Source organism: Leptonychotes weddellii, unplaced genomic scaffold, assembly GCF_054177405.1.
Source record: "Leptonychotes weddellii isolate Sample4059 unplaced genomic scaffold, ASM5417740v2 HiC_scaffold_9686, whole genome shotgun sequence".
Classification (NCBI taxonomy): Eukaryota; Metazoa; Chordata; class Mammalia; order Carnivora; family Phocidae; genus Leptonychotes; species Leptonychotes weddellii.
In genome coordinates this window covers 1-7,915 of record NW_028068991.1, presented here as the reverse complement: position 1 = coordinate 7,915, position 7,915 = coordinate 1, and the positions used below count along the sequence as shown (strand labels likewise).

The 7,915-nt window shown below is 37.7% G+C and overlaps 1 long non-coding RNA gene across 1 annotated transcript; it reads left to right on the top strand.

The window, feature by feature from the left end:
• The first annotated feature begins 210 nt into the window (after positions 1 to 210).
• LOC145720058 (uncharacterized) lies at positions 211 to 7,820 on the top strand. Its single transcript, XR_014142781.1, has 3 exons — positions 211 to 1,023; positions 4,729 to 4,803; positions 5,974 to 7,820. It is a non-coding gene; the product is annotated as an uncharacterized LOC145720058 (long non-coding RNA).
• Positions 7,821 to 7,915: the final 95 nt, after the last annotated feature.

Below are 7,915 nucleotides of genomic sequence, written 5' to 3'. Positions count from 1 at the left end.
TTTTTTTTTTTAACATATAATGTATTATTTGTTTCAGAGGTACGGGTCTGTGATTCACCAGTCTTACACAATTCACAGCGCTCAGCACAGCACATACCTTCCCCAATGTCTATCCCCCAGCCACCCCATCCTTCCCACCCCCCACCACTCCAGCAACCCTCACTTTGTTTCCTGAGATTAAGAATTCCTCATATCGGTGAAATCATATGATACATGTCTTTCTCTAATTGACTTATTTCTCTTAGCATAATACCCTCTAGTTCTATCCACGTCGTTGCAAATGGCAAGATTTCGGTTTTTTGATGGCTGCATAATAGTCCATTGTATATATATACCACATCTTCTTTATCCATTCATAAAAGCAAGCTGGAACACATGCTTTATGACTTTCCTAGCTGGTCTTCTTCCAGTGATAACGGGTAATTTATGGAGTGTCTACAAATTATACTTTATTAAAGTCTTTTTGTTCTGTAATTGAGAAGTATATTGAAACATAACATGTTATGTATATATGAATTATATGTAATATATACTATAGGTTTTTCTTTCCATGATACAAAGATCTTGAGACTGATCTTCTAGGTAGCCTAGGGAAATTTTCCTAGGAGAACAAAGAATCGATCATGCAGTGAGTGCTCTAATATAAAAGAAAGAGAATAGGCTTTGGAATAAGAAAGATGTAGATTCATATCTCAGCTCATTTAATGAGTCGATTTCTATAAGTCTGTTGCATTGTCTTTTAAATAGGGTTATTAATATTGGCAAAAAACGTTTGAGGATTTTTAAATTGAATGAATAAAGTGCTTGGCATACAGTTACCATTTAACTATTGTCTAGTATTATTAATGGTTTTTAATACTATAAATTTGAAAATATGTTTTATGCTTTAGAATCCCAGAGCTGTTGTCCTGGCTAAAACAGTTACAAGTAAAATTGCATAATCCTCCCACCATCAATTATCCAACCAGCCAAGGACAGATGGACATATGCATAACATCTGGCAGCCAAGACGGTCTTTGCAAGGTAAGACAGAAAGGAAAGGGAACCCCAAATTAAGAATCAAATACATTCATAAATATAAATATAGTCATCTCTCACCTGACCACAAGAGGGTCATGTTTTTTGTTTTTGTTTTGTTTTTTTTTATTTGAGACAGAGAGAATGAGAGACAGAGAGCATGAGAGGGAGGAGGGTCAGAGGGAGAAGCAGACTCCCTGCTGAGCAGGAACCCCCCGATGCGGGACTCGATCCCGGGACTCCAGGATCATGACCTGAGCCGAAGGCAGTCGCTTAACCAACTGAGCCACCCAGGCGCCCGAGGGTCATATTTTATGAGTTACTGGTAGTCTGTCTCGTCTTTACTTAGAATTTTAAACAGGGAACTTAAAGACATTCACCAACTGGAATTTTCTTAAATGTAGATCATGTGGTTAATGTCCCAGAGCTATGAGTCATTAAAACAAGATTCCCCTTAAGGAAGTACTCAACTCCTACCAGAAGCTTAATTAATGAGCACTGCTTAATTTCATCTGGCTTAGAGATTCAGGTTACATTTTGATTTATGTAGTTACAAAGTTTCACTAGGATTTTTAAATTCTTTAGAAAACATATCCTGATACTCCTGAGATGAAATGTTATTCCTTTGCCAGTCTGCTTAGGTCATCTGTGCTCAGCCCTGTTTACATCTGGTCTCCTTGGATGTGCTTCTGTAGATCTAGGTCTGTGTCTGTCCCTGACTTCTCTCTGGGTTAGTTCTCCTATTATCTCCCTCTCTCTCTCTCTCTCTCTCAGTTCTCTTTCTCTCTCTCTTTCAGTTATTCCATTGGCCTCTCTCCTGGGTTCCAGCAAGTCCACAGATGTAACCACTCCTGGGGAGTTCCCACAAGAGACTGCACCAGTGGTTCTCAGTCTCATCTGTTTCTTTTTCATGAATAATTAGTCCTAGATAAAGATTCTCTATATTCAGTCTTCACATCTAGACTAAAAAGGGCTCTTATTTATCTTTTTTTTTTTTAATTTTATTTTTATATATTTATTTGACAGAGAGAGTGAGAGAGCACATGCAGGGGGAACAGTAGAAGGAGAGGGAGAAGCAGGCTCCCAGCCGAGCAGGGAGCCGAATGCGGGGCTCAATCCCAGGACCCCGAGATCATGACCTGAGCTGAAGGCAGACGTGTAGCCATCTGAGCCACCCAGGTGCCCCATAGGCTAAAAAGGGCTCTTATTTGTCTTAAACCAGAGGAGCTTTGTTTTTCTTTTTAGGAAAATGTGAAAGCTGCAATCTAGTTAGCTTTAATGAATTTTAAATTATTGTGACAGAAAAATGTATTTAAGTAATACGAATATAATTTTTCCTCCCTCTTTTTGTATTTAATTTGAAAAAAAGGGGAATTAGCTACTGTTTGAGTGTTTACTTGAAGAGAAACATCTGTGATTCTATAGATTAATATGAAAACAGTTCTTTTTAATTAAATTCTTAGGAAGGTATACCCCATGAACTTTTCTCCCAGAACGATGCTCAAGACGATTTCTTCATTATCTTTCACATCAGTCATAACAAAGGGAGATAGCATAGATGGCCAGATACACCAATAACTCACTTACTTATAGACATGCTTATTACAGAGGCCTTCGTGGGCATCTGGTTTACTATTCCTTCCAATTTGTTCTCCAAGATAGATGTTATGTTAGGCACCTTTGTCTCTGTCTACCTCTATTAAATAGTGCTACCAGATAATAAACAGCCCTTCTTTTCATTTAGGATATTTGGCATTTTCATGTTCCCTAATTGACATGGAAAATGTATGTGATTAGGTTTTCATTTGATTTATTGGCAATACACATGCCACCCAAGTAATTTGTTTGGTCCTAGGATGTCCTCTAAAGCCTGAATCACTTAGAAACTTTCCGGAGAAAGATACTGTTTGTCATAACATGCCAAAAGCTCATAAGGAAAAGATGAAGGGAACATCCTAGGCCAAACTGGAAAACAAAAGCCAGAACGTCTATCTCAATTGATAATGGCCATACTGTTTGTCATGAGATACAGGTTGTTAAAATGATAGGAAGGAGAGGCTTGAACTGATGATTGTGACACACCACAAGGAAAGAAAAGATGATTCCATGAATTATGTAAGATTTCGTCATAATAGACCCCTTTGATATCTATTGTCTAGATCATATTGTCTGCAGAATCTCTGAAGATTTGTCACGCCTGTCCTTAAATATCCTTTCACATTGTTGATCTTCCCATCCTTTCTGAAACACTCTTCTCTGGTTCTCTCAATATCTCATTGGCCCAACTGCCCTGCCTTTGCAGTGCCCTCCTCCTCTACACATCCATCATTTGTCAAGAGTTCTTCAAGGCTCAGTCCTCAGAAACTCTTCTCCCCTTAATCCACATACTCTCCCTGGGTACCTCCATTCACACCCATGCGCTTGATCATATGCTAATAACTTCCAAGCTCCTTTCAAATCCATGTGTCCCATCTGTCTACCTGGCACCATCACAGGATGTTTCAAAGGCATCTCAAACCAAAACACACTCATCACCTTGTCCCTCTCTGAGAGTTTGTGGTTCTGTTTTTTCAGTGAACAGCATCACTCCCTCTATCTGTCTAGCTCCGTGGCCAGCAATCTAGGAGTCATTCTTCATGCCTCCTCTTCCTCACTCCCCTATAGTCCATGATTGTGTTCTGTTGGTTTGGATTTCCTAAATACTTCTCAGTTCTCTCCAATTCCATCATCACTGTCTGTCAGGCTACACCCATATCTCTCCCCAGAACTGCAGCAAAAACATTCCAGATAATCCTCAAACTTCCCAGACTTTCCACATATATTCTCACTCATCTTTCATTCTTTCATATTGAAGGCAGAATGATCTTCCCAACATGAATATCTAATAATGTGACTCCCCCTATCCAGCCTCTACCTGAAATTCTTACTTGCCTCATGTGGCTTGAATGTCTACATGGTATTTCTCTGCCTACTTCTGTGTGATCTCATTCCACCCTCCTCTTTATATTTCCCCTTCAAGCCACAGAATTATTTCAGTTTCTCAAAGTACCTACTGTGATCCTCTATACCAACTCATCACTTCCTCAAGGAAGCTTTCTCTGATGCCCCGAATTCCCTGAATGCCCAAGTCCTCCTACAATGAGCCCTTATAACATTGTGCATCTATACTTAATAGCACTCACCACTGTTTTTAAATATACATTTATTTGAGTAATTATTTGATTAGTGTCTAGCTTTCCCATTGGACTAGTAGCTCCATGAGGATAAGAACCGTGTTGCTATGCTCATCATTTTGTCTCCATGCCATACACAGGCTTGGCTTATAGTAAATATTTAATGAATTTTCAAAGAAGGAATAAAAGGCATAAGTGAATTTTAGGAGCCAAACCAGTTATCTTACCCTAGAACAGAGTTTGGGAAACTATGGCTTGAGAGCCAAATCCAGCCCTCATCTAACTTTGTAAATAGAGTTTTATAGGAACTCAGCCACACCCATTGGTTTATATAATGTCTTTGGCAACTTTCTCATTATAGAGGCAGAGATAAATAGTTGCAATGGAGACATTATGGCCCACAAAATATGTACCATCTGGTACTTCACAGAAAATTTACCAATTCCTACTCTAGAATCCTAGTAAGCTCAAACTATAAAAAAGGCGTTCTAAGAATGGAAAGAATACTATCCAGACTAACCTATGCTTCTTTTGTTAGGTGTTTGAAATGATGGTTAATCCTGGAGATAATGTCCTCCTAAATGAACCTGTTTATTCAGGAACACTTCAAGCTGTGAGTACACATTTTTATGAAAGGCAACTCTCTTTCTTTTATTTTATTTTATTTATTTATTTTTTTTAAAGATTTTATTTATTTATTTGACAGAGACAGTGAGAACAGGAACACAAGCAGGGGGAGTGGGAGAGGGAGAAGCAGGCTTCCCACTGAGCAGGGAGCCCGATGTGGGACTCGATCCCAGGACTCTGGGATCATGACCTGAGCCGAAGGCAGCCGCTTAACGACTGAGCCACCCAGGCGCCCCTCTCTTTCTTTTAATAAACAAGAAGAAAACATTACACTTTAGAATTATCTGTCTATGGAAAAATAAAATAGTATCTTCCATCTGTAAACAAGAGCATCTTAAATGATATATGCAAAATATGTTAAATGTGCCCTCTGCTTTATACATTTCTTTTTATAAAGTCTAAATGTAAAGGTGCTAAAATTAAGCTGTGCAAAATCACATCCAGCTTTCTTAATATTTCACTTGAAATGCAACTTCATTTACAAAAACTAATTTTTTCATTACTATCTTTTATGACCACATGTCTAAGTATTGTCATATTATATGTCAATTTAATATAACTATAAACCAATATGGTATAATTAGGACTCCAGTGTTAAATTAATGGGACTATAATGTCCAGAAGGAGGAAGCTGATCGTCTGGCTCTGCTGTGCCCTGCTCAGAGCACAGCACTGAGAAGTAGGTTTGTTTGGGACCCAGTACTTTAGGATAGCCATGGACTGATTTGTGCAGGTCCTTAGGTTAATAGACCTGGAACCAAAGGGTGGAAACTATAGGGAAACTATTTCAACTCAATATAAGAACTTCCTAGCCGTGAGCCTTTACCTGACTCCTGACTCCCTAAGGAGGTAAAGCGCTGTCCATCACTTCAGGTGCTCAAAGTTACTCTCAACTGTCATCTAACACATTCTAGCTTAAAATAGGGGAATGAATGAGGGGACCTTTCTGCTCTGTTGATTCTAACTTCACATTCTCTTTTTTTTTTTTTTTTCAAGTTTAGTATTATCTTAATTAATATATAAAGCTATTAGCTAGTCTTAATGAAAGGCATATTTTCTCAGAACTCCTAAGACATGAAATTGGATTATAAAAAATGCTTTTCCAGTGAACAGTCTGGAAAGGAAATTAAGAAAGCAATTCCATTTATAGTAACAGGCAAAAGAATAAAATATCGGAGATTAAACCTAAGAAAAGAGGTAAAAGAGTTGTACATTAAAAACTACAAAATGCTGCTGAGAGAAATTAAAGAAGACCCAAACAAATGGGAAAACATCACCTATCCATCAATTGGAAGACTTAATCTTGTTTAGATGTCAATACTATCAAAGCAAACTACAGATTCAAAACAATCCCTGTCAAATTCCAGTAGCCTTTTTTGCAGAAATAGAAAAGCCAGTTGTCAGATTCATATGGGATTGGAAGGAATCCAAATGGCCAAAACAGTCTTGAAAACGAAGAACAAAGATGGAGGACTCCCACTTCCTAATTTCAAAACCAACTTCAAAGCTATAATAATTAAAACAGTGTGGTACTGGTATAAGGATGGTTGTATAGACCAGTGGAATAGAATTGAGAGTCCAGAAGTAAACCCACACATCTAGGGTCATTTTATTTCAACAAGGGTACCAAAACCATTCAGTAGAGAAAGAATAATCCCTTCAACATAATGTTCTGGGATAACTGGATTTTCACCTGCAAAAGACAGAAATTGGACCCTTGGACCATATAAAAGTTTAACTCAAAATGGATCAAAGACCTAAATGTAAGAGCTAAAACTATAAAATCTTAGAAGAAAACATAAAGGCAAATCTTCGTGACCTTGGGTATGGCACTAAATTCTTAGATACGACACCAAAAACACAGGCAAAAAGAAAAATAAATAAATAAATTGGACGTCATCAAAAATTAAAAACTTGTGTGCCTTGAAGGACATTATGAAGGAAGTGAAAAGACAGCCTACAGAATGGGAGAAAATATTTGCAAATCATATATCTGATAAGGACTTAATATCCAGAATATATAAAGACCTACAACTCAATAACAACAACAACAACAAAAACAATCTAATTTAAAAATGGATAAAGGACTTGAATAGAAAATTCTCCAAAGAAGATATACAGGCAGCCAATAAGCACATGAAAAGATGCTCAATATCATCATTAGTCATTAGAGAAATGCAAATCAAAAATACAATGAGATACTCCCTTATACCTACTAGAATACCTATTTTTTTCATGTAAAATAATAAGTGTTATTGAATCTTGTACATTGCTAGTGGAAACGTAAAATGGTACAGCCACTGTGGAAAACAGTTTGTCAGTTTCTCAAAACAATCATAGAATTACCATGTGACTCATTAATTCAACTCCAAGTATATACCCAAAAAGAATTGAAAACTGGAGCTCAAACAGATAATTGTACACAAATGTTCACTGCAGCATTATTCATAATAGCCAAAAGGTGGAAGCAACTCAAGTGTACATCGACAGATGAATGGATAAACAAAATGTGGCATATACATATGATGGAATAATATTCAGCCATAAAAAGGAACAAAGTTTTAACACATGCTACATAATGTTGAAAACATTATGCCAACTGAAAGAAGCCAGACACAAAAGGACAAATATTCTATTACTCCATTTATTTGTTTCTTATATCTAAAATAGGCAGATTCACAGAGACAGAAAGTAAGTTAGAGGTTATCAGGGCCTGGGGATAGGGAGGAATGGATAGTTATTGCTTAATGGGTACAGAGTTTCTGTTTGGGGTAATGAAAGGTTTTGGAAATCAGCAATGATGGATGCACACATTATGAATGTGATTAATGCCATGAGTTGTACAGTTAAAAATGGGAAAATGTGGGGGGGGCTCCGGGTGGCTCAGTCGATTAAGCATCTGCCTTTGGCTCAGGTCATGATCCTGGGGTCCTGGAATCAAGCCCTGCGTGGGGCTCCCTGCTCAGTGCTCAGCGGGGAGTCTGCTTCTCCTCCCCCCCCTCGCCCCCCTCTCGTGCTCTCGCTCAAATAAAATCTTTTAAGAAAAAGGCAAAATTTTTGTTATATATCTATTTACCACAATAAAAAACTAAAGTAAA